At 44.7% G+C, this 26,226-nt stretch overlaps 1 protein-coding gene and 1 pseudogene across 3 annotated transcripts in view; one reads left to right on the forward strand and one right to left on the reverse strand.

Moving 5' to 3' along the window:
• TCF7L1 (transcription factor 7 like 1) overlaps nt 1-26,226 on the forward strand; it is a 187,018-nt gene that overhangs the window by 7,569 nt on the left and 153,223 nt on the right. The window lies entirely within an intron of this gene.
• Nucleotides 10,005-10,885, reverse strand: LOC122441730 (annotated as a pseudogene). Its single transcript, XR_006269431.1, has one exon. The product of XR_006269431.1 is annotated as a 40S ribosomal protein S4, X isoform-like (transcript).

Raw genomic sequence — 26,226 nt, forward strand, 5'->3', positions numbered from 1 at the left:
AGAAGGCAGTCTTCTTCCCTTATAGATGGAGGATACTGTGCAGCTCCATCTACCAAACAGTAGGTGTTGTCCTCCTGACTTTGCAGGCGAGCCCAAGAATTGAAGAGGATGTAGAAAAATGCAGAGGTGGAGTTGCAGAAATTGAGAGCGGAGTGCATTGGTTGGCTAGATGGCTTTGAGATTCTCAGAAAAACCAAGGGCAGGTTGGCTGGGGTTTTTGTTGGCAGTGAGCAAACTACAGGCCCTTTCTCTGTACCCAGTTATAAAGCCAAACTTGTTGGGAACCTTTTAGCTACATGTTAATAATGAAATGTTTGTGCATTGATTGAAAGATATGACACACACTTGGGAAATTTTTCCTCTTTTTATTGTCTGGAGCTGGCTGACTTTGATGGGGGATAGAGGTGGGGGACCAAAACCCAACTCATTTGCAGTCAGGGCCAGATGTTGGGACGTGATAAGTAATTAGGGATGGGAAAGGACTGACCGCATAAAAGCTGGTAGAAAATTGCCCCATGTTGGCTAATCTAATAATGTATTTTTAGAGGCGGTTTTTATATGTTCCATGTTTTATTGTCTTCTCCTAAACTGGATTGGATTAAGGGAGCAATGAAATAATTGCAGTTTCCAAAACCTTGGCATTTGGGAATGAGGGAACATGGGGGAGGTAAGGGGGGCTTGCCTTTTCCTCTATACTGTGTGTGCTGCCCAGGGAATGCCTCTGGGGTACCGGGCAACTTCTTTCTGACATGCTCCGAGTTTTCCCTCAATTTTTCAGACACCTTTAAGGTTCTAAAGGCTTTAGGTTCAGAATCCTAATTCTTTTCTTTTCATTATGTGTATTGTTCAGTCACTAAGTCACTCAGTCACTAAGACTTCTTGTGACCCTATGGACTACAGCACACCAGACTTTCCTGTCCTCTACTGTCTCCCTGAGTTTGCTCAGACTCATGTCCATTGAGTCAGTGATGCCATCCAACCGTCTCATCCTCTGTGATCACCTTCTTCTGCCTTCAATCTTTCCCAGCATCAGTGTCTTTTCCAATGAGTCAGTTCTTCGCATCAGGTGGCCAAAGTATTGGAGCTTCAGCTTCAGCATCAGTCCTTGCAATGAATATTCTGGGTTGATTTCCTTTAGGATGGACTGGTTGAATCTCCTTGTATAGCCTACAGATTTTCAGGGGAAAAATGACCTTTTAGTTTAGAAATACACTTCAAAATTTGAAAATTAAATCATAAAAATGTTTCCCTGAACATGGCTCTTTTCATGAGTTTTTGTGGAAGTAGTAAGGGATGAGACCCAGTCACCTGGAGTCCTCAGGACAGGAAATGAAGTCACAGGCACACTTTCAAACCATGCCAGCAGTTTAGAAATCTATTGGAAGTGAAAGTTGCTCCGACTCTTTGCAGCCCCATGGATTATACAGTCCATGGAATTCTCCAGGCCAGAATACTGGAACGGGTAGCTGGTCCCTTCTCCAGGGGATCTTCCCAATCCAGGGATCGAACTGGTGTCTCCTGCATTGCAGGTGGATTCTTTACCAACTGAGCTTCCAGGGAAGCCCCTTAGAAATCTGTTGGGTTGTCCAAAAAAGCCGTTTGGGTTTTTCCGTAATATTGTACAGAAAAAGCCAAACAAACTTTTTGGTCAACCCCGTGTTTCATTCAAAAGGAGGAACAAAGCTCTAAGTTTTCATCCCAGTTGAAGAAAATAAGTATAAAATAAGTGTAAACAAAAAATTCAGAGAAGAAGAAACGTTGAATGTCTACTAAATATGTGAATAGTTAAAAACAACCACCATTTTTTGGCCATCAGATTAACAAAGGTTTTGTCTTACTAAGACCGTTAAATGGCAAATGTGTGGTGAAGTGGGTGTTCTTAGTTGCTGTTCTTGAAGGCTGTTGACAGCCCACCCACCAGGAAAGAACTCGGCAATGGTTCCTAAAACTTGAACACTTGTCACTGCTTCTGACCTGCTAAGAAATAAATACTTGCTATTCCCATTTTGCTGCTGGGCAGACAGACTTGTAGACGTCAAGTGTCTCTCTAAGGTCACACAACTGGTCATTAACGGCACAAAGATTTGAAATTCGTTGTGAGTGCAAAGTCTGGGTCTTCCCATTCCACTCTTGTGACTCTCTACGCATGCCTGATGCCCCTAGCTCCTCCTCCTCTTGGAAGAAGGGCAGGTGACCTTTGTCTTTCTGTTCAGGAATCTGTGAGTTATCAGTTTGAGTGAAGGGCGGGTAGGTTTGTTCCAACTTGGACCTGAGAAGGTAGCTTCCCAAATAAATAGTTGTATAAGTGAGTGAGCAGCTGTGGTTCAAATTCTTCCTCTAGTATACTGTCTATGCTCCACAGGTGTTAAGCAACCTTTAGAGGGCAACCCCAGGAGCTTCACTAGCTTGTTGCCTTCAGAGAAAACAGTGGTTATCTGCTAACATAGACATGAACTTTTCTAAACAGGGTTGAGGGACTGTCTTTCCTGGTTGAAATCAGTGAGGCTTGGAAGAATACACAAGTGTGTCTTGCAAGGAACGAGGCGGGAGGAGCAGGCTGGCTCCTACCCCTGCGATTTGGATTACAACATAGTTTGGTTAACAAACCGAGCTCTGGTGAACCAAGTATGCAAATATTATTTTCTTATTGTGCATTTTGTAAAATATTTTATAAATTGGTTGCTTTTAAACAAGTTCTTTAGAAATTAAAAATCCCCCCCAATCACTTGTAATTCTTGGAGTAAATTGACTGTGAAAGAAGTAAATGCTAAATATTTACACAGAGATTTGCAGACAATGTTAGTCCCCATCACCATCCCTTTTCTGTGTGTGTGTGTGTGTGCGCGCGCGTGTGTGTAAGATGGTTTAAAATTAGGAATCAGGTAATCTGATACATTTTCATTCACTTCCCAAATTTACCTTCTAGGTGGTCTCTTTCTGAAAACAGTAGCATGGCGGAAAGAATTATAAGGGGCTTCCATGGGTTGCAAAGAGTCGGACATGACTGAGTGCTAACTGCAGAAGTATGGTTAATAGAAGTTGGGGAGGCTCCGGAAGTCCTAGCTAAGCCCTCCTGGGAATTTGCATATTACAAGGCACTAATCTTAGTGAGGTAATTGTCTTACATACTTTGTAAAGTAAACAGGGCCGTTATTTGTAGGAATGTCTATAGAAAGTATGTTGTGTGGAAGAGCAGAGATGTAAATATGAGATAGTAACTGTGATTAAGAAATAGATGGATCTAATGATAAGGAAGAAAAAAGAAATAGGAACTGCGGTATGAAAAGTTCAGTTTCACACTGCTGTATTTAAAATAAATAACCAACAAGGGAGAGAAAGGGGAAAAGAAAAGCTGATCAATTTATGAATCCAGATTTGTTGGCAGTAGTGATTTCTGATGTTTGGGACTATACTCTTCTCTGTAAATTCCAAAAAGGGTATACCAGAGTCACTAGAATCAGATGGATTTATTGCGCATACCTTCTAGGAGTGCACTGGGTGTTCCTCTCTGAGATTCTTGTGCAAGGACTCTGCTTGGGTATCCTGCAGCCCTCTGAGCCGGGAAGGACCATCCAGCTCTCCCGGTGATAAGCAGCACAAGCTTAGTGAGATGGGGTGCTTGCCCAAGATCAGACGGTTATGAGGTTATGAGCGATGAAAACAGGATGGGAGCTCAGCTGTATCCCCTGGAGTTCTACCCTCTCCCCCCCCCCCCCCCCGCAGGGAGATCCACAGCAACTCTGGCAGAAAGCAATGCTATGGAGGAAATGCACCTCGAAATATTTCTTTGTTAAACTCGAACACCTGACCCATGATGAATGATTCATAGACATGTGTTGAATGTTGACTGCATGAATATTTAAACCTCAATATTTTTAAAAAGCAGCCTGTAGGCACCTGTAGTGTTGCAGGGTGCTCTGTTATACCATTTACAACTGGTACCACGTCTGATGGTACAATCTCTGTTTTATCCACAAGGATGCTGAGACTGAGTAAGTGGAAGAGCCCAGAGTCACCTATCCTGAAAGTTGTGAAGCCATCATTCCAGGGACAGTGCTGCCATTTCCCCTCTCCTGGAAGTGGACAGGCCAAATTAATGTAAAAGTGCCATTTGGAGCAAGATACAAAGAAATGGCGCACAAGTGAAAAAATGAGTAATAAGCAACGTCTCTACATTCATTCTTTTCAGTGGCATCCCCAGCCCTTTAAGAGGAGGAACTGTAATCACTGCTTCTGCCTGGGGTAGAGACAGAGGCTTAATGGTGGGTGTCTTTATAGTTTCAGAGACAGTATTCATTGCAATCTTAATCTTTCTTTGCTTGTCTTTGCTGTGCAGCTCCACGTGATCTGTTTTTTTCCCCCTTCAGTTTCCCTTGCGTTTTGCTTTGACATCTTGAGGAGGTAAACTTGGGTCCTTAGATACTGCAATATGCAGTATTGGTCAGTACATCTGGTGACTCGGTCTACTGCCTACTGCCACTCCTGACCAGCCCCCCTTGCTTGTACATGTGTGAGTATTTGTATGCAAATTAGATACAGCCATTACTTATTAATCATATCATCTATCTAAACATTTCTAGGTGGGTTGCATAAAGGAGAGGTATAGTGGGAGTCTTAGGGATATGTGAGATGAAAACACATCATATTTAACTTACAGCATAAACGTTTCTGTTAATAAAATGCTTGTCAGGGGGAGAGACATTGGTCTGAAGCTTTGAAGTGGGAAAGAGATCTTCACCCATGTGTTCCCAGGCCCTCCTAAGCAGAGTTAATACAGGAAGGAGTGGAGAGGGTAAGAGAGCCTAGAGTTAGCCAGAGTCCCTTAATAAGTGTTCCTTTCACCTTGCACTGAAAAGAGAGAGGACCAGTGGAGAGAAGCCCAAGGACTGAAGGGTAGAAAAGCATCCTCCAGTGACCGGCGGTGTCTGTGGCTAAGGGGTCTGCGACTGGGGCTTGGCTGCAGTCAGACCTTGGACCCTAGCCCAGCCATGGTCTGGCTCTGTGCCCCTGTGCCCCAGGGCCCTCTTAGGCAAAATAGGGATAGTGGTAGTATTTGAGAGTCACTGAATTAACATTTTGGCTGAATGGACTACGTTTTAAAACCAGGATTTGTTCAAGGCTTAAATTAAATAGCAACATCATAGAATGAGTCTCTGGGATATAAGAAGAAATGTCAGTATTATTACAATTTTATTAATATGTTTAGTGACCAAAAATTTTAACTAATATTTTAATACATGGATACTTTCTTGCAGTATTTTAAAATACATTTTAGGAAACGATGGAATGGTATCATCAGGGGAGAACCAGAAATGCTTAAACAATTAGTTAGTACATCAACTTCAGTACTTGGTGCGTGGTTTTGAAGTTTACATGGTTATCAGTTCCCTTTGAAAAGACTTATATATGACTTTCAAAGGATTATGGGTTTGGGGACTTCTTTTGAAATCTGAAGTTAAAGCTTCCCCTGATTTCAGTGTAGGGGGTGTGGTTCAGTTCCTGGTTGGGGAGCTATGCCTTGTGGCCCAAAACCCAAAAAGTAAAATAGAAACAATATTGTAACAAATTAAGTCAAGACTTTAAAAGTGATCTGTATCAAAAAAGCAACAAAACAGATTAGTGGTTTGTGTGAGATCATCTATCAATAGGATGATGTTCATACAATTAATTCATACACACACACAAGTTTTAACTTTTTGTTTTGGAATAATTTTAGACATAGGAAAGGATGCAGACTCATACAGAGAATTTCTATATACTTTCCTCCAGATTTCTCCAAATGTTAACATTTATTACATTTTAAAAATCTTTCTTTCTATAACTTTTTTTCTGAATCATTTGAGAGGAAGTGACCCACTAGATAGCTTTGTGTGTTTGTCCTAAAACCAAGGACATTTACCATGATATAATTATCCAAATCAGGAAATTAACATCAAGACAGCCCTGCTGTCTCAACTACAGACCTTATTCAGTTGTTGGCTGATTGTCTTCCTAATGGCTTTTGTCATAAAAGAAAATGTTAAAAATTTTTGGTGGGGATGGGAGGTGTCCAGAAGGGGCCTAAGACCATGTGCTATACTTAGTTGTCAGATATTTTTAGTCTCCCTCAGTCTAAAATAGTTTTTTTTTTTTTTTTAATAATTTTATTTTTAGTCTCCCTCAGACTAGAAAAGTTTAAAAAAAAATAGTTTTATTTATTTATGGCCATGCTGGGTCTTTGTTACTGCACAGGCTTTTCTCCGGTTGCAGCGATTGGGGGGCGTTGCTCTTGGTTGTGGTGCTTGGGCATCTCATTGTGGTGGCTTCCCTTGTTGCAGAACACGGGCTCTAGGACATGTGGGCTTCAGTAGCTCTGGGGCTCTAAAGCACAGGCTCTGTAGTTGTGGTGTACAGGCTTAGTCATTCCACAGCACGTGGGATCCTCCCAGACCCCTGTCTCTTGCACTGGCAGGCAAATTCCTTACCACTAAGCCACCAGGGAAAGCTCTAGGACAGATTTTTGAACTGTGTCTTGTATTGACTTTTTAAGAATACAAGCCATTTATTTTGTAGGACCTTGAACTTTTTTTTTCCCCTAATGTTTCTTCAAGTAGATTTTGGGCAAGAATACTGCAAAATTGATGTCCTTCTCAATGCTTCTCCTAAGAGGTACCATCTGTTTTTCCCATTCATAGGTGGTGGTTAATTTTGATCATTTGGTTAAAATTCATGGGGTCCCAAAGAGTCAGACACGACTGAGCGGCTGGACTGAATTGAACTGAACAAGATTTATCCAAGAAAGTTACTGTTTTTTAATGTTTCTTCTTTGTATGTGTATATGTGTGTTTTAAATTTATTTTTAATTGGATGATAGTTTCTTTACAATGTGAAAGTTACTATTTTTACTGTTTGTGATTATGAGTATCTTATGAGGAGATTCTTTGGGACTATGTAAGTATAGCATTGTTCATCACTTTCAACTACTGGTTTTAGTATCCACTGATGTTTCTTACCAGAAACAGTTATCACTGGGGTAGTGGCCAAATTTTTTGTTTTATTTATTTATTTTTGTATTTTTGATGAAAATTGTATGGTGGTTGGATTTTTAAAGTTTGTTATTTTAACTCAGGAACAATTTCTCAGCTCTGTAAGTTGTTGAATTGTTTATCATATTTGCGAATACTAAGATGAAGGAACAAGATGACTTTGGTCCTTTTTAAAAAATAATAGTTTGTTCTTCATAGTTTTTATGATCTTTATTATGCCAACATCAATGATAAATCAGTGATTTACCAAGAACTTAACGACTCATGATTTTGAGATCTTGTGAAATATTGAGGTAGCAGAGCTGACATTTTGTACTTCATTCTTCATAGAATGTAAAGAAGTTCCTAATTGGGATTTTTAGGTTCTTATCTGATGACTGGAGTTTCTCATAGTCTGTCTAGATTTTCTCAAATGCAACCCCAGGGGTCTTTAAACCTGTTTTTCTGCCTCCTGTATTTCTTGAAAATCGTTAGCTAGATTTAGATTCTTGATCAGGCTCCAAGGTTCTCTCTCTCCTTTTAAAATTTTTTTTATTTTTTAACTTTTTGGGTTCTGTAAATTGACTTTCATAGATTTTCTTTTACTTCTTACTTTATTTTTGCATGACTCTTTCATAAATGGCCTTTCACGGAGAGGCACTGAAGGTCTGCCTGTCTCTTTGTGGTATTAGCAACCGCTGATAATCATCACCCACATCACCTGTGAGCAGTTTCAAACTGGCCATAGTCTGTCTGTATCATTGCTTCTCCATCTATCAGCTGTAACATTTTCAAAAAGAGAAACTACCTTTCATCAATTACTAAGTTACCTTAGATCAGAGATCTGCAAACTAAGGTCCACAGGCTAAATCCAACCCAATGTTTATTTTTGTAATTAAAGTTTCATTGAAACAGCCATGCGCATTCATTTGCATATTGTCTATGGCTGCTTTTGCACAGCAACGGCTGGGTTGAGCAGTTGCCGTTGGGGCCATAAGTGGCCCATGTGTGCATGTATGCTCACTCAGTCGCCAAGTCGGTATTCGGGTCCTTGTGACCCTATAGACTGTAGCCTGCCAGACTCCTCTGTCCATGGGATTTTCCAGGTGAGAATACTGAAGTGAATTGCCATTTCCTTCTCCAGAGGATCTTCCTGACCCAAGGATCAAACTTGTCAGGCACAAGTTTGATCCTGCTTGTCAGGCACATTCTTTACCACTGCACCACTTGGGAAGCCCCATAAGTGGCTCACATTGCTGAAAAGATCTGGCCCTTGACAGAGACAGTTTGCTGACCCCTGCTCTAGATTATATGGAAAAAACAATTTAAATGTTTGATCCTTTCTCCAGTTTTCAGTTGTCCTATTATCCTGCAAAGGTGATCACTGAAGTTTTTTTTTTTTTTAAATATTGTTACAGATTCATGGATGTAAACCTATTTGGTATAGTTCAACTGATTTACCATTATTATCTTTATTAAAACTCAAATTGCCACATCTTTAGCCAGCGGGAGCCTTTTCAAGTTGGTTCCTGAGTTTTTGTGTATACAATCTTAGCGGTCTTTGATGCTTCCGGGATTACTGGTATGGTGTTCCAGGTTCATCTTGTGGATTTCCTGCCGTAGACCTGGGGCCAGATATTTCTAGGCTCTCTGCTTCCTTTCAGTGAAAGATGTTATTTAGAGACCATAGTCTGAATGCTAAGGGTACATATATAAAACTCCCAAAGGGTGTTCTGTTTAATGTTATGAGTGCATTAACTAATCCGTAGAATTTGAAAGTAGAAGGTAATAGCTGTGATTTTAAAACACACAATCACTTCTTTTGTTCTAAAAGTATGTAATGTTCCCTATTTTTATTTATTTATTTGGCTACGTGGAGTCTTAGTTGTGGCATGCGGGGTCTTCCTCGTTGCATCATGCAGGATCTTCCCATGTGGCACACGGAGTCTGTAGTTGTGACGCCTGCTCAGTGGCTGTGGCAGGCAGGCACTCTAGTGTTGGCTTGCAGGTTTAGTTGCACCTTATCATGTTGGACCTTAGTTCCCCTCTGCAGGGATCGAACCTACATCCTCTGTATTGGAAGGTGGATTCTTTACCACTGGACCACCAGGAAAGTCCTAATGTTCTCCATTTTTAATGCCCTGTTAATAATGTTGTTAATTTATCCTCCTATTTAGTAATTGTAGTTGTACATTAGAATTGTTTTCTTTCATGCTTATATTCTTTCCATAAAATATATGCTTATCTATTTCTGCCAACTGTTAGTATTTCACTGGATAAAGCTCACAAGGAGATTTCCACTCAGATTGCATGTGGAATGCTTCCCTGTTTTTGAAAGGGTTTGTTCAGATAATGACAGCAAATCCAAACATGCTTCATTTCTCTGTTTCTCACATTGTGACACTAATTAGATATATTGGTCACCTCTGTGACCACATGCTCATCCATCAGGCAGAAGTACAGGTCTTCTGAAGACTGGAGCTGAAACTGAACAACAGATTTACACTGAATGCCGAGGCCGAGGCCATATTTTTATATATTCCTAGGACCTACCTCATGGTTGCAGAGATTAAATAAAAGTTTTTCAGGAGCATGTAGAACAATACTGAGTACGTAGTAAGGACTTTGTTAATGTAACCTCGTTATCAACTTTGGTGGCCTCGGCTTTTTAGGTCTCCCTAGCCCCTATGAAATTTAGTCTCTGTATTGTACCATTCCTTGTATGAACTTGTGTTTTGGATTGCTGGTTTTCTAGAACCCATATTCTTAGCAATCCTGGCTGTCATATTTCCCTTTTGATCACTGTTGCCCCAGCACAGTGCCTTGTACACAAAATCTGTACTATATGGTTATTTGTATAATTACACTTCCCTCATTTTAACACATCATATATAATAAACAGCAAAAATCTGGCTTCCTCCTGAACATTGTTAGGCTGACAAGAGAAATTTATCATTCACTTTTGAGAACTTTCAGGTGTGATCTTTTTGTTTTTATTAACCATTTGGTATTATCTTTAATTAAGTACAAAGACTTTTCCAGACACATCACGTAGAGATCATTTTATCCACTGCTCTGTTTCGCTGTCAGTCTCTTGTCTCTCTCCTCAGCAATGGTAAGGTGAATACCCTTTCCACAGGGAAGAGCGATCCACGGTTTGTTGCCTCTGCCAATAACGAAAATGTTCGAGAGCCGTGTGGCAAAGCTGTTGCCCTTCTCATCTTTCATATGAACTACATCAAAAGAGCCTGGATGTCTCTCCCGGTTTGTAATCACACCAATTCTTCCCAGGTTAGCACCTCCAGTCACTATGCACAGGTTACCAGTGTCAAATCTGATGAAATCAGTAATCTTGCCAATATCCATGTCAATCTGAATGGTGTCATTCACCTTGATGAGGGGATCGGGGTAACGGATGGTACGAGCATCCTGGGTTACCAGATGAGGGATTCCTTTTGTCCCCACAAACATCTTTTTTTGCACAGTTTATACTTGGCCTCCTCAGGTGTAATATGATAAATAGCAAAGCGACCCTTGGTGTCATAGATCAAACAAAAATTCTCTCCAGTCTTGTCAATGCTGATGATGTCCATAAAATCAGCAGGGTAGGTTATATCTGTGCGGACTTTGCCATCGATCTGAATGAGTCACTGCATGCAAATCTTCTTTACTTCATCTCCTGTTAGGGCATACTTAAGTCTGTTCCTTAGGAAAATGATTAGGGGGAGACATTCCCTCAGCTGTGGGGGCCGGCAGATGGATGAGGGGCAAACACACCAGTCAATTTATCCAGCATCCAACGTTTTGGAGCTGCTACGAGTTTCAGGTGCTTCTTGGGACCCTGAGCCATGGCTGTGCTAGGCACAATAAGAGCTCAAGTGTGATCTTTGTTTTTTTTTTTAATTATTTATTTATATTTATTTATTTGATTATGTCAGGTCTTAGTTGCAGCATTTGGGCTTTTCTAGTTGTGGCGTGGGGGCTCAGGATTTGAGCCATGAGGGCTCTCTAGTTGTAGTGCGTGGGCTCTAGAGCAGGGGTCCCCTATCCTCGGGCCATGGTACCGATGTGGGGCCCATTAGGAACTGGACTGCACAGCAGGTGAGCAGCAGGTGATCACGTGAAGCTTCATTTATAGCTGCTCCCCATCCCTAGGATTTTCACCTGAGCTCCGCCTCCCGTCAGATCAATAGTGGCATTAGATTCTCATAGGAGCACGAATCCTACTCCATTCAGGATGAGTGGAAAAATTGTCTCCCATGAAACTGGTCCCCGAGGCCAAAAAGGTTGGGGACTGCCGTCCTAGAGCACAAGGGCTCTCTCTAGTTGTGGCTTGCAGACTTAGTTACCTGTGGCATGTGAGAGCTTAGTTCCCTGACCAGGGATCAACCCCGCATCAACAGCTTTGGAAGATGGCTTCTTAACCACTGAACCACCAGGGGAGTTCTGGGTATGATCTTTGAGAAGTTGATCACTGGTGGTTGATCCTTTTAATTTTCCTTAAAAAAAAAATAATAAAATTGTTTGGCTGTGCTGGGATCTTCATTGTGGCACTCAGGATCTTTAGTTGCGGCATGTGGGAAGTAGTTCCCTGACCAGGGATTGAACCCCAGCCCACTGCATTGGGAGCATGGAGTGTTAGCCACTGGACCACCAGGGAAGTCCCTGAATGTTACTTTTTATGAAGATTTCTTCAGTTCATCCCAGTTTAAGGCTGTACATTCTTTTAAAAATGAAGCAGATGTCTGTGCTGGAGACAGAGTTCCCACTGGTATGTAGCTGTGGACATTCCTTCATCTGTAATACTGGGGGTATGTTAGCAGTTGTAGAAGCCATATGTTTTCATAGGCCTTTGCCAAGGAAAATACTTTAGAATTACATTAGCAACTCCAAGGTATTTTGGCTGTTCTGAGAGGACACATGGTAGTTTTCCAATTATACAAACAAGAGCTTTTGTTTTATGCTGAAGTTTCTTACAGGCTATGGGAACAATAGAGCCTCTATCAGCATTTCCCAGAGTAACATCCTAGGGATGTTAAGAGGTAGTACTGTTGCTTCATTTCTGCAAGACTTTAACTTGCCGGTGTGGTCTCTTAGAGGGAAGTGTGCTATGCAAGAGTCCTCTGGCTTATTTGACCAAGGCTTTCCTTGTGTTTGAAATACTACCATCTACCCAGTGTCCCTCACCCAATGCACACATTTCACTTCATAGTCCCTGGCTCCCAGCCTTAGATGTGGTCCCCCCTTAGATGCAAATGCTGAGCTCCCTATACTTGAGCACATTGCTCTACTGGTGAATATGTGACTTAACAATGACCATATAGGCGCTTGTCTTCTCTGGAGCCTAACCTCACTGAAGAACTTGGGGAAGGGGCCTGTTTTCTGTGGGATTTTAGCACCAGGCATTTACAGTTTTTCATTTGTTTATTTTTGGCTGTGCTGGATCTTTGTTTACTACACAGGCTTGTCTCTATTTTTGGTGAGTGGGGGCTACGCTAGTTGCGGAGCTCAGGCTTATCACTGCAGTGGCTTCTTTTTGTTGCAGATCACGGGCTCTAGAGTGTGTGGGCTTAAGTAGTTGCGATTTCCAAGCTCTAGACCAGTGCTTCCCTGGTAGCTCAGATGGCAAAGAATCTGCCTACAATGCAGGAGACCCGGGTTCGATCCCTGGTTTGGGAAGATCCCCTGGTGAAGGGAATGGCAACCCACTCCAGTATTCTTGCCTGGAGAATTCCATGGACAGAAGAAGCTGGTGGGCTACAGTCCGTGGGATCGCAGAGTCAGACAGGACTGAATGTCTAACACACACACAAACACACAAGCTCGAGAGCATGGGCTCAATCGTTGTGGTGTGTGGGCTTAGTTTCTCTTCAGCCTGTGGGATCTTCCCTGACCAAGGATCGAATTCATGTCTCCTGCTTTGGCAGGCGGATTCTTTGCCACTGTGCCACCAGGGAAGCCCAGCACCAGGCGTTTAGAAGGCTCTTCACAAATATTTGTTGGATGAGTGAAGGGTCTGTCGATCCCTTCGTTCTGAATAGCATCTCACAGGACCAGAGCTCTAGCAAACCCACTTTGGGAACCATGGCTTGGTCTTCACTTTCAGTGTGAATAACTGGAATTCTGGTAGACCTTCATAATGCTACTGAATGTCCTCAGTGCATCCACCTAGCAAGGAAAACTGTCAATATTTTTAAAGATGAGGCTCAGTCTTTGAAATCTCTTGCCTCAGCGGCACATAGTGAATCAGCTGGGATTGGAACCTTCATTTCCTGATACCTGTCCCTGGGCCCATTACCCCCAGACAGTCTGCAGCCCCCTCTCACATTATTAGTTACATAAATGAGAGCTGGTGTTCAGGCCATGGGGGAGGGAGAAATCAGATGCCCCTTTGTGTACGCATTAACGCAGGCAGAACAAAAGGCCCAGCTTGGTTTTCAAGTTCAAGTTTGGCTCACATGTGGTCCTCAGTGGAGATTATGATCTCAGGTAAATTAAAAACAAATGTTAAAGAAGTCATAATGAGGTAGATGGAGTTCAGGATTCTTGTTTTTCAACACTGGGGTAAACAGACCCCTCTCTAAAGCAGACATTCACCTCCCCTCTTCCACTTTACCTCTCTGCCCATCATTATGATTACTGTTCACTCTTACTTCCGTTAGCCAGGCAGGTAGGTGTGTACATATGGTCTCATGTCAGTGTACTCAAGTTGGTTCACCCGGCAGGAGGACATTTAGTTCAGTCTACTATCGCATCAACTAAAAAGGGTATTGCACATTTGACAAAATGCCCCCTTCCTTGGGCAAGGCCCCCAGTGGCCTGCTCAAGGGAGCTCAAGGCCAGCACGGGAGGTGAGAGTACACAGGATCCCCCTGTGTTCTCCCCCCCAGGCTGAGTTCCTAAGCATATTCTTGACTGGAGCTGGGGAGCCTTGGGGCCCAGTGATTTTACACACTAAATGGGACTCTGTATGTCTGAGCCAAATTAAGTCTGCGGGCAGTCTTTACGAGCACAGTAACCGTTTTTACAGATGTAAAGAAGCTCAAAAGTACTGTGTATGTTTGTAGTCGCAGTCCCTGTAAAGTTTCCATGAGCGCACTGCAAGGGCTCTGTCCACGGAAATTTAGTTCTACTGTTCTTACCTTGCTTCCCTCGTCACTCTGTCAAAGCACGTGTCATATGAATGTGTGTGTGTGTGTGTGTACACGGTTAATTCTCCAGTGGGGGCAGTTTTGTCCCCCAGGGGACAGTTGGCAATGTCTAGAGACATTTTTGGTTTGTTATGACTTGGTGGTGGGGGCAGTGGGAAGTGACTACTAGCATCTCGTGGGTGGAGGCCAAGAATGCTGCTTAACATCCTAAAAGGTACAGGATAGTTCCTCACAGCAAAAAATTATCTTGCCTCAAATGTTCATAGTGCTGAGGCTGCAAAACCCTGGTATACAGACAACATAGTGTATCATACACGAATAAAACCATATGCATATGTGTGTATGCTCATAAACATGTGGCTGTGTGCATGTGCATATGTCATTATATGTGTATATGCATATACAAGGGCTTCCCTGGTGGCTTAGTGGGTCAAGAATCCGCCTGCCAATGCATGAGCCAAGGGTTCGATCCCTGGGTTGGGAAGATCCCCTGGAGGAGGGCGTGGTAACCCACTCCAGTATTCTTGCCTGGAGAATTCCATGGACAGAGGAGCCTGATGGACTATAGTCTATGGGGTTGCAAACAGTTGGACACAACTGAAGTGACTGAGCACGCACACACACAAGGCATATACATGCTGCATGGCATGGCCAAAAAAAAAGGGAAACATAGCAAGACTTGTACCTGAATTTCTCTTCTTTCTGAGCAGTACTTTTTTGCAGAAATAACAGTCTCTTTCTTGAGGGTGTTCAGTGTCCCAGAGGAGTATTGCATATATTAACTCACTTAATCCTCAGAATGACCCTACAGGTGGGCACTGTGATTCCTGCTTTGCTCTGGAGGAAATCAGGGCTCAGAGAGGTCAAGATCTTTGTCTGAGGCCACTCAACCTTCCAGGGGCGAGGATTGATTTAGAACCCACTTTTGCTGGCTCCTCCCACAGGGCACCACCTCCCACTAGGCCATGTGGTGGTGGAAGGGGCTTTGTGAGTTTGGGGGATGTGGCCTGGACATGGCCTGTACAGTGGAGACGCTGAGCGGGGTGGCCTGTGGGGCTCCTTCCAATGGTTGCATTCTGAGGCTGCAGTTTGGAAATGGTCAATAGTGCCTGAGCATTGTCTCTGAGAAGCCCTGAACCTATGAACCTGAGATGCTATGAAACCTGTAGGGTTTTTTGGACCCACAGCCCCCTGCTGGGTCCATAGCACTGACTTGGAGGCTTCTGCAGGGGGCAAGGGAGAGTAGGAGGGATGGTGGCAAGTCAGCCTGCCTGGACCTGGGGAGCTGGATGGGGCAGGACAGGAGAGACCCTGCTGGTTTTCCTGCCTTTCTCTCCTTTCTCCCTTCTTTCCTGCTCAGGGGATGCCTGCGGCTTCATAGGAGGTGACGGGGCTGGGGGTGGGGGGCAGTTAGTGGTAATTACTCACCGTGTGCACAGACAGTGGGTGTGGCCTGGTGCCTCCAGGGATGGCTGAAAAGCTGGGGAACTCGGTCAGAATGTGAGAGAATGTGAGACTTCCCTGGTGGCTCAGTGGTTAAGAATCCGCCTGCCAATGCAGGGGACGTGGGTTTGACCCCTGATCTGGGAAGAGTCCACATGCCCAGAGGCAGCTAAGCCCATGGGCCACAACTGCTGAGCCCTTGTTCTAGAGCCCAGGAGCCGCAACAACAGAAGTCAGTGCTCCGCATCTGGAGAGTAGCCCTGGCTCTCCAAAACTAGGGAAAGATTGCACATAGCAATGAAGACACAGCACAGACAAAAATAAATAAGTAAACTTAAAACAAAGTGTTAGAGGAAAGTGAGCATTCTGCAGGAAGTAAGGAAGGTACAGAGTAGCCTCCTAGGGGAGGGGGGGCTAGTATCCAAAGTATACAGTAGTCATGTACTGTTGTGAGAGTAGGACCATAAGGAAGGCTGAGTGCCTAAGAATTGATGCTTTTAAACTGTGGTGCTGGAGAAGACTCTTAGACAGCAAGGAGATCAAACCAGTCAATCCTAAAGGAAATCAACCCTGATTCATTGGATGGAATGAAGCTCCAGTACTTTGGCCACCTGATGTGAGCAGCTGACTGATAGGAAAAGACCCTGATGCTGGGAAAGATTGAGGACAGGAGGAGAAGCGGGTGACAGAGGATGAGATGGTTGGATGGCATCACTGATTTAATGGACACAAATTTGGGCAGACTCCGGGAGATACTGAGGGATAGGAAAGCCTGCATCCCATAGTCCATGCGGTCACAAAGGGTCGGATGCGACTTAGCCACTGAGCAAGAACAATAACAATCCAAAGTATAAACAAGGAACCAGCCACACTGCTGTTTAAGTGCCTGCTTCATGGGCAGCAGCTGGAAAGCTGGCGGCCACAACATCAGCCCAGAGGTTCCCTTAACCTGGCCTCAGAACCCCAGGAGCTGAGCAATGAACAGGCTGCATTTTGCTGCCTTGTCCCCTCTGGCATGGGTGCTTTAGAATATAGGCGCCCATTGCTGTCTGTCTGGGACCTCTCTGCCTTTCTGGGTTTGGTACCCGAAGACCATCTGCAGACTCCGTGGGAAGCTGAAACCCACCCAGAGGTCTGGGGTCCAGCTTTCCTGAGGGCTGTTTCAGCACTTTTCAAGTGTATTTTGCTGTGGGAAGATAAGAACCTGTTTTAAAATAAAGTCTGGGACTTTCCTGTTGGTCTAGTGGTTAAGAATCCGTATGTCACTGCAGAAGACATGGACTTGATCCCTGGTTCAGGAAGATCCCACATGCCCCAGGGCAGCTAAGCCCGTGTGCCACAACTCCTGAGCCTGCGCTCGACAGTAAGAGAAGCCACCACTGTGAAGCCCACGCGCCGCAACAAAGACTGGTCCCAACTTGCTGCAACTGGAGAAAGCCCACGCGCAGCAACAAAGATCCAGTGCATCCAAAACTACATTAACAGATAAAATTAAAGAAATAAATATAATGTTATCCAAATCCTGTGCTGAGAGAGGTTTGGGTACAGAGAGAAAGCGCCACCTTGCAAGTCCTGAGAAAAATCATTGTGTCTGAATTGCCAAAATCACTCTAGGTTAGGCTAGCGTAGTTTTGGGAGATGATAAAGTTTCCTGTCTCCTTTTGGGGGGGAAAAAAAACCCCACAACACTGGGGTTTTCTACTCTTGATGCATCTTGGATTTGCATGTCCTGCTCTAATGAAATGTTGTCATGCCTCTCTGTAAGTGGATAATTGAGTAGAGCAGCATGCTAATTTCTCTCTCTGCCGTGAGGCCTGGCTCTTTGGAGATGGTCCAAAACCGAACAGCCTGAGCTCACCTGCAGGAGAGCCTCCTAGCACCAGAAACCCCCGCCACACCTTCCTGTCTGTCCTCTGAAGGTGGTTTTCCACCCTAAGAAAGATCGCCATTATTGAAGGACCGTGCCCTTAAATCTGCCTGCGTCTCCATCTCTGGGACAAATTGTCTTCCCTCTGGCGAGTTTCTGTCTCCGAGTTGGCTGTGAGGAGGTGGAGGCACAATCGGGCTTTGTGTTGGAGGAGGGCTCTGCAGCGCCCTAGAAGGTGGGATTCAGCCTTGTGTAAATAAATAGCAGGAGGCGCCCGCATAAGGCCAAGGGGATTCCTGGAACCGGAGAGAGGCTTGTGCCGGAGACCAGAAACTCTGGTGTTTCTTCTGCAGCTTCTGCAGCCTCTTCCGCCCTCAGGAGCCTTTCAAATGGTCAATGGGAAGCCCTGGAGCCCGTTCTCTTGGAACCACTCTGGACTCCTGGAGCTCCTGGACCAACTACTGACCCTCAAGACCCCGGTCTGCACCCTTTTTGTGATCCAGAGAGATGTGCCTTGCCCCTCAGGTTCACTCTGGGCTGCTCAGGTTTCCTAAGGAACCAGGAAAAGCTTCAGCTTTTCCTCACACTTTATGCGTGGGTCATTGTGCGCATGCCCAGTGAGGTCCTCTGCGGAAAGAACCCTGGAGGCTGAGATGGGCACCGGTAGCTGCCTGCATTTTGGAGATCTCATAGGGTGGGAAGGGAGGCAGGTTTGGCCATTGTACCACCTTCCGTATCGGGGCCTGCCCTCTTGACTGGTTTGGGGGCTGGGCCTTTTGCCATCTGAGAAGGGAGAAGCCCTGAGAAAATTAAAGGTCTTATTCAGGCTTTCTTGGCCCACGGCCCATGGAAGCCCTGATGAAAGGGATGCCTGGGGAGAAGTGGGACATCTGGCTCCTCTCCAGGACCCCTCACAGCAGGCCTGGGCCGGGACCAGGCATCCCCCTGGCCCTGCTGCCCTGGCAGCGTCCTCCCGCCACGTCGGCCAGTTTCCTTCTGCCCCTCCAAGTCCTTCTCTGCTCCCTCTCTCCGTCTGCCACTGAGGGGACCAGCTTCCTCCCACAGCATCTCTGCTGCTTCCCTGGGGTCTCGGCGCTCTGGGTGATGGTCACTGGGTTGCTGGGTTTCCAAGCCTGCCCGCTACCCTGACGAGAGCTTTGCTGAGTATCCACACATGCTCAGAGGGATCCGGGGACCCCCTCACATGACGGGGGAAGTGTGTTACCCTTCTCTCCCCTATCTAGAGGTGGTGTTGTTGATTTTTTTTCTTTTTCATACTAAAACATAGTAATAATAACAGTTTTACCCATTTGAACACATATAGACTCATGTAAATAGACTCCTGTAATTCTACCGCTAGTTCCAAACCTCTAAAATCTCTGTGCTGCAACCACTTTGTAGTCATGCTCTCCCACCCACCTTTTTCCCCAGCCACCATTACTCTCTCCTCCAACATGCTCCATAAAGATCTGTGGTCCACATCCACTGCATCTTCCCATAAATGTCATGGGCTTCCCAAGTGGCTCTGTGGTAAAGAATCTGCCTGCCAGTGTGTACCAACTGGAAACGTTGGTTCAATCCTTGGTCAGGGAAGATCCCCTGGAGAAAGAAATGACAACCCACTCCAGTATTTTTGCCTGGGAAGTCCCATGGACAGAGGAACCTGGTGGGCTACAGTCCATGGGGTCTCAAAGGGTCAGACGTGACTTAGCAACTAAACAACAACAATAACTTTAACTGGTACGAGAGAAAAGCATGACAATGAAGTCTACTCAAAGCCTCTACCTTCCTTTGTACTTTATTATGATTGAGCTGAGCCCTGAGCACTTCTCCAAGTCAGCATTAACCTAGCCTTCTTCCTCCCCATTCTCAGCTGCCTCTGTGCATCAACATTTTTTATCTATTGCAACCCTGTTTTCCTGCTCATCGTAAAAATGCCTCCCTTAGCCCAGTGCTTCAAAATTATGTGTTGTAGGAAGAAATAGATGAAGTCTAAGTTGAAAAGAATGTTGTGTGTAACAATGACCTTAGGCCGGAGATCGCCCAAGGGAGAAAGACAAGTTGAAAAAAAAAGTCCTCAGGAAACTCTTGACAGTGGACTTGAGCTCATCTTTTTGACGTCTTGGTGCATTTTGTTTGTTTGTTTTAAGTTAAGAGGCTTAATTTTATTCCAGAAGATTGTTTGCTAGTGATTTGTATTGAGAACCCACAAATCATTCCTGTTTAATTGGAGTAAGACAGGGTGTGGTTGTCGAGGGCTGTCTGGGCTTCCCAAGCCCGTGTGGAAGAATTAGTGCCACAGACGTGTTCCATCAGCTCGCAGACATATGAATGCCTTTACTGGGCTGACTTTGGGGAACATGCCAGCATCCTTCTAGCTAAGGATTTGCCAACCACCTTGCCCTCAGAAAAAACACCCACTTCCCCTGCCCGCATCCTTCTGAGTACTGTGACAGCTTTGACTCGCAGAAATTTTTCTCATTTAATGAAGTGTTGATTCCAGAGTCTCCAGGAGAAGTTACAGTTACCCAATTTCCTGGTAAATTTCCAGGTTCCTTGGTGGTTTGGAAGCAGGGTATATTTTAGGGTAAATAAAGTCTATAAAATGTGATTTGGGTGCTTGGTTTTCGGTGCCAGGGCTTGAAGTGATTGGCCCTTGTGAGACAGGAACAGAAGACAGTCTGAAGGCTGTGGTCTTCTCTAAGTCCGGTTCTGAGCTGTAAGTGAAGGGAGGTGCCCCCAGGTGGGTGGGGCTGGTTCCCCGTGCTCCAGGCCCTCCCTCCAGCCCAGGACTTGCCCACCTCCTGGGATGTCTGCCTTCTGGAATGGGATGGTTGACCGCCAGGGAAGGAGTGACTTCCTTGTGCGAAGAACCCTATACCCCTGTTATCCTAGTCTTTGTGGGGAGCCCTGTTAACACCTGACGCACACAGGACATACAACAAGTCCCCATTTGTACCCTCGTGTGTGCATGCATGTCCAGTCGCTTCAGTCCTGACTGTTTGTGACCCCATGGACTGTAGCCCGCCAGGCTCCTCTGTCTATGGGATTCTCCAGGCAAGAATACTGGAGTGGGTAGCCTTTTCCTCCTTCAGGAGATCTTCCTGACCCAGGGCGCGAACCCGGGGCTTCTGCACTTGTGCAGATGCAGCTTATGTGAAAGGCTGAGGATGAAGTTCCACACTGCGGGCTGAGGGTTTGTGGTGATGGACTTGGCCAGAGGGCCTGCCCTCTGGGGCAGCCCCGTGGCTAGGTTGGTGCCAGACTCTGGCCTGAGAGCAGGAACGAGACCTGGAGGGGGCCTGGGCCTGGTGGGGTCCTTCAGGGAGAACTCCAGCTCCTGGATCAACCTTCTGGGTGGGAGCCAGGTGAGCACCCCTTGTGGGAGACAGAGGCCGAGGGTGTAAGTAGGCAGGCCCAGCAAGGCAAACCAGTGGTGGACCACAGGCCTGGCAGACAGAAACAGGTTGGGAGCTCAGAGCCAGGAGTGCCCCTGAAGTTAAGAATTACCCATCAGAGATGCTAATTTATAGAACTGCTGGTCCAGAATCAAGCTTATCCTCTACTCCTAGGTGTTTATTAAAAGAAAAGTTCTTAGGGAGTCTGGGATGGACATGTACAACACTGCTATATTTAAAATGGATAACCAATAAGGACCTACTCTATAGCACAGGGAACTCTGCTCAATGTTATGTGACAACCTAAATGGGAAAATAATTTGTAAAAGAATAGACACATGTATGTGTATAACTGAATCACTTTGCTCTACACCTGAAACTGTCACAATATTGTTGATCAACTACACTCCAATACAAAATAAAAAGTTGAAAACAAAACAAAAAAGAGTTACCCGTCAGAATTCCAGGGAACCTGTGGTAAGTTCACATGCCTAATACAGGTGCCCAGAATCTCTAGCTTGTGGAGCTCTGAAACATGTACTTATGAAGAGCTCCCTTTAAAATGTTGGTGCGTAGATCACATAGAGACCCCCCTGCCTCGGGCAGACGTGGGATCTGGAGGCTGCTCTGTGGGTCCGGAGAGAGCTGGGCCCAGGTGGACAGTGAGTGAACGAGGAGGTGGGACAGTGCCTTACCCAAACCAGGCCACCCCTTCTTAAATCCCTGATTCACAGAGCAGTGGTCTCACATTTTCTCGGTCTCTGCAGATGTGTTATTTCCTCTATTTCTAGTTGAACAAAATCATTTCAGCCTAGCACAGATCAAGCCTTTCCATGCTCTTTTGTCCTCATGGAAGACACTCTTGTTTCTCCTTTAAGATCATCTCTGGGGTCACCTTCTGTTGCTTTAGGGGTGGTGTCTTGACCCCTTGCTCTCATATACACCTCAGTTGGGGTATTCCCACTTTAACAGCTGTCTGTTTATTTCTGGAATGAGGCTAGGCTTCTGGAGGTCTAGATACTGGTCTCTGGTTCATCTTTGAGTTCCTGGCATGTAGGAGCTTCTTTTATTGTTGTTAAGTCGTATCTGACTTTTTGCGACCCCATGAACTACAGCATGCCATACTTCCCTGTCCTTCACTATCTCTCGGAGTTTGCTCAAACTCATGTCCATTGAGTTGATGATGCCATCCAATCATCTTATCCTCAGTTGCTCCTTTCTCCTCTTGTCCTCAATTTTTCCCAGCCTCAGGTCTTTTCTAATAAATGAGTTCTTCACATCAGGTGGTCAAAGTATTGGAGCTTCAGCTTCAACATCAGTCCTTCCAGTGAATATTCAGGAGCTTCATAACCAAAGCTCATTGAATTAATGTTTTAATGAAAAGGCAAAAGTCTTTTTAAATTTCCTCCCCTCTTTGTCACTGGCCCATGGTTCATGAGAATTACTCATTCACCCAAACCCAGTAAAGGAGGCTATGGTCTGGACCAAGAAACCAGCCCCAGGCAACCCCCAGCACGCTCCTGAGAACCACTAAAATAAACATGGAGTGCACTCTCACCGAATTCTGAGAAGGAAAGGCCTTCAAAGGTCATAGGGTCCAGAGGCTCTCAACCCAGGCTACACATTAGAATCATCTGGGGAGCTTTTAGAAATTGCTCTGACCCAGCCCCCACTCCCAAGATTTTGATTCGGCTGGTCTGGGGTGGGGCTCGGGTTTGGGTGGAATTTTCTTAGCTCCACAGGGGCTTCCGTTGTACAGCCAAGTTTGTGAACCACTGCTCTAGGCCAGAGATCCTCACTGAATATTTGAATCAAAGGATTAAAGCAATCTCTGCCTGGTGAGTTGATGGCTCCTCCAAAGCCCGTGGGCTGGAGGTAGGTTCACCAACAGTGACCCCTGGATTCCCTGAGCTCCTCCATTGGCCTCGATCATCTTTCCTGCCCAGGGACCAGAAACCAACTCCTGATCAGAATGTAATTTCAGACTGGTGAGTGGCACATAAGAAACAGAGTTAGGTGGGCTCTGAGCGAAGGCCTTCCTGTTTTCAAGCCATATATGTGACTTTGAATGTTATTAACTTGCCAGAGCAGCTGTGACAAAGTGCCACACACTGGTTGGCTTGAACAACAGAAATTTATTGTGTCACAGTTTTGGGGACTAGAAATCTGAAACCAAAGTGTTAACAAAGCTGGTTCCTTCTGAGGCTGTGAGGTAGCATCTCCCTGGCCTCTCTTCTTGGCTTCCAGATGTCATCTTCTCCCTGTGTCTTCACAGCTTCCCTAGATATGCGTCCGTGTCTAAATACTCCCCCTTTAGAAGGATACCAGACTTACTGGATTAGGACCCATTCCAATGACCTCCTGTTAACTTGATTCCCTCTGGAAAGACCCTGTCTCTAGACAAAGTCATACTCTGAGGTGCCACTGGTTTTAAAGAATCTGCCATGGGTTCGATCCCAGGGTTGGGGATATTCCCTGGAGGAGGGCATGGCAACCCACTGCAGTATTCTTGCCTGGAGAATGCCATGGACGGAGGAGCCTGGCGGGCTACAGTCTGTGGGATCGCAAAGAGTCGGACACGACTGAGTGACTTAGCATGCATGCCTCTTCAGCTGACTCAAGCAACATGAGTTTGAGCAAACTCTGGGACATAATGAAGGACAGGGAAGCCTGGCATGATGCAGTCCGTGGGGTCATAAAGAATCGGACTTAGTAACTGAACACACCTCTTCAACCTTGAACTACTCTTCTCCAAGCTTTCCACCTTAGCTGCAGCTGTTTTTTAAATTTTTATTTGAATATTTATTAAGTTTTGACTGCGTCTTAGCTGCAGCATGTGGGATCTTTCATTGAAGAGCGAGGGCTTCTCTCTAGTTGTGGGGCGAGGGCTCAGTATTTGTGGCACACAGACTTAGTTGCCCCGAGGCAGGTGGGATCTTAGTTCTGTGACCAGCGATTAAACCCCTGTCCCCGCATTGGAAGGTGGATTGCTGACCATAAGGAAAGGGACCACCAAGGAAGTCTCTTAGCTGCAGCCTTTAATCTGTAAAGCCCATAGTATAGTTTTTCTTTATATCTATTCCCACTGTCAAATCACACAGAGCATGAACCCCAGGGCTGGTGATTTCTCAGCATCTAGCACTAACTTGCCAGGGTTCTGACATCTGGTCCCTTGGTTCTGGTTACACTTGGAATATGATGGTTTATGTTCAGGCTCCCCCAGAGATGGTGTATTTCCTCACAATGGCAGGAGCTGGTGAGAAGCTAGATGAAAAGGTGAGCTATGTGGTGTGGGTGGCTTGCCCCAGGTAAAAGCTGGAGTCAGGTGCTGGTGTTAAACATCGGTTTGAGTGGATGTGTGAAAATTCATTGGATGGAGGCTCTGTGTTGGTGGTGGGATGTCTTTGGAATGTACATATGTTATCATGTGTAATGTATCTAAGTGGTAAATGGTGAGGGAATGATGGGGGTGTGGATAGGAAATGTGTTTCATGGCCCTGCAAGTCATATATCAGCTGCTCACTCCTGAGGTTCTTTTTCTGTCTTTTTCTTTTTGGATTTTAAATTTTTTAATTAAAGAATTTTTTTGATGTATAGTTGATTTTCAGTATAATTCAGTTATATACATATGTATGTATATGTGTATATGTATTCTTTTCCAGGTTCTTTTCTATTATAGGTTATTTTAAGATATTGAATATAGTTTCTTGTGTTCTACAGTAGGTCCTGTGGTTAATCTATTTTATATACAGTACTGTGTTTCTGTTAATCCTCAACTCCTATTAATTTATCTCTCTCCCCACTCCTTTCCCCTTTGGTAACCATAAGCCTGTTTTCTATGTATGTGGATCTTTTTCTGTTTTTTTAAATAAGTTCATTTGTACCATTTTAAAGATTCCATATGTAAGTGATGTCATATGATATTTGTCTTTCTCTGCCTGACTTCATGTGGTATGATAATCTCTAGGTCCATCCATGTCACTGCAAGTGACATTCTTTCATTCTTTTTATGGCTGAGTAATATTTCATTGTGTTTATGTATCCCATCTTCTTTATCTATTTATCTGTTGATGGACACTGAGGTTGCTTCCATGTCTTGGCTACTGCAAACAGTGCTGCAATGAATATTGGGGTGCATGTATCCTTTTGAACCATGATTTTCTCGGGATATATGCCTAGGAGTGGGATTGCGGGATCATGCTAACTCTCATTTTTTAAGGAGCCTCCATACTGTTCTCCAAAGTGGCCGTATCAGTTTACCTTCCCACCAACAGTATAGGTGGGTTCCCTTTTCTCCACACCCTCTTTTGCACTTATTAGTTGTCGACTTTAATCATGGCCATTCTGACCAGTGTGAGGTGATACTTCATTGTAGTTTTTGATTTGTATTTCTCTAATAATTTGTAATGTTGAGCATCTTTCCATCTGTATGACCATCTGTATTGTCTTCTTTGGAGAAAAGTCTGTTTAGCTGTTCTGCCTATTTTTTAATTTTTTTTTTTAATATTAAGCCCTATAAACTATTTATACATTTGGGAGATTACTATCTTTTCAGTTGTGTTGTTTGCAAATATTTTCTCTTATTCTGTAGGTTATCTTTTCATTTTGTATCCCTGAGGTTCTTAACATGAGGCTACCCATGGACAAAATTCAAGGGTGGCTCCAAAAACTTTGATGGAAAAAAGTTACATTTTATTTTCACTACCTGAAAGTTTGCATTTCCTTTGATTGGGAATGTAGACAGCAAACCTTGGTCATGTTAGCGGTACCATGATTGCCACTAGTAGGAACTGCTGAGATTTTGTTTTAAAGTTTGAGATACTTCAGATACTTTGAATCTCTTGATGTATCATTATCCTCATTGGTACTTCAAAATTAAGGTGGCTGTGGTACTCACCACATATTTATTTTTTAATATTTATTTGGCTGCCCTGGGTCTTAGTTTTGGCACTTGGATCTTTGATCTTCATGACAGCATGTGGAGGGGCTTCCCTGGTGACTCAGATGGTAGAGAATCCTCCTGCCAGTGCAGGAGGCTTGGGTTCGGTCCCTGGGTCCCAAAGATCCCCTGGAGAAGAAGAATGGCAATCCACTCCAGTATTCTTGCCTGGAAAATCCCATAGACAGAGGTCGGGCTACAGTCCATGGGGTCACAAAGAGTCAGACACGACTTAGCGACTAAACAACAACAACAAGGGCATGCTAGATATTTTTGTTGCAGCATGTGGGATCCGGTACCCTGGCCAGGAATTGACCGTGGGCCCCCTGCATTGGGAGAGCCTTAGCCACTGGTCCACCAGGGAAATCCCTTACCACTAGGTCTTATTTAATGTGTTAATTACCATAGCACAATTTTGAAATAT

This window comes from Cervus canadensis, chromosome 5 (genome assembly GCF_019320065.1).
Source record: "Cervus canadensis isolate Bull #8, Minnesota chromosome 5, ASM1932006v1, whole genome shotgun sequence".
NCBI lineage: Eukaryota > Metazoa > Chordata > Mammalia > Artiodactyla > Cervidae > Cervus > Cervus canadensis.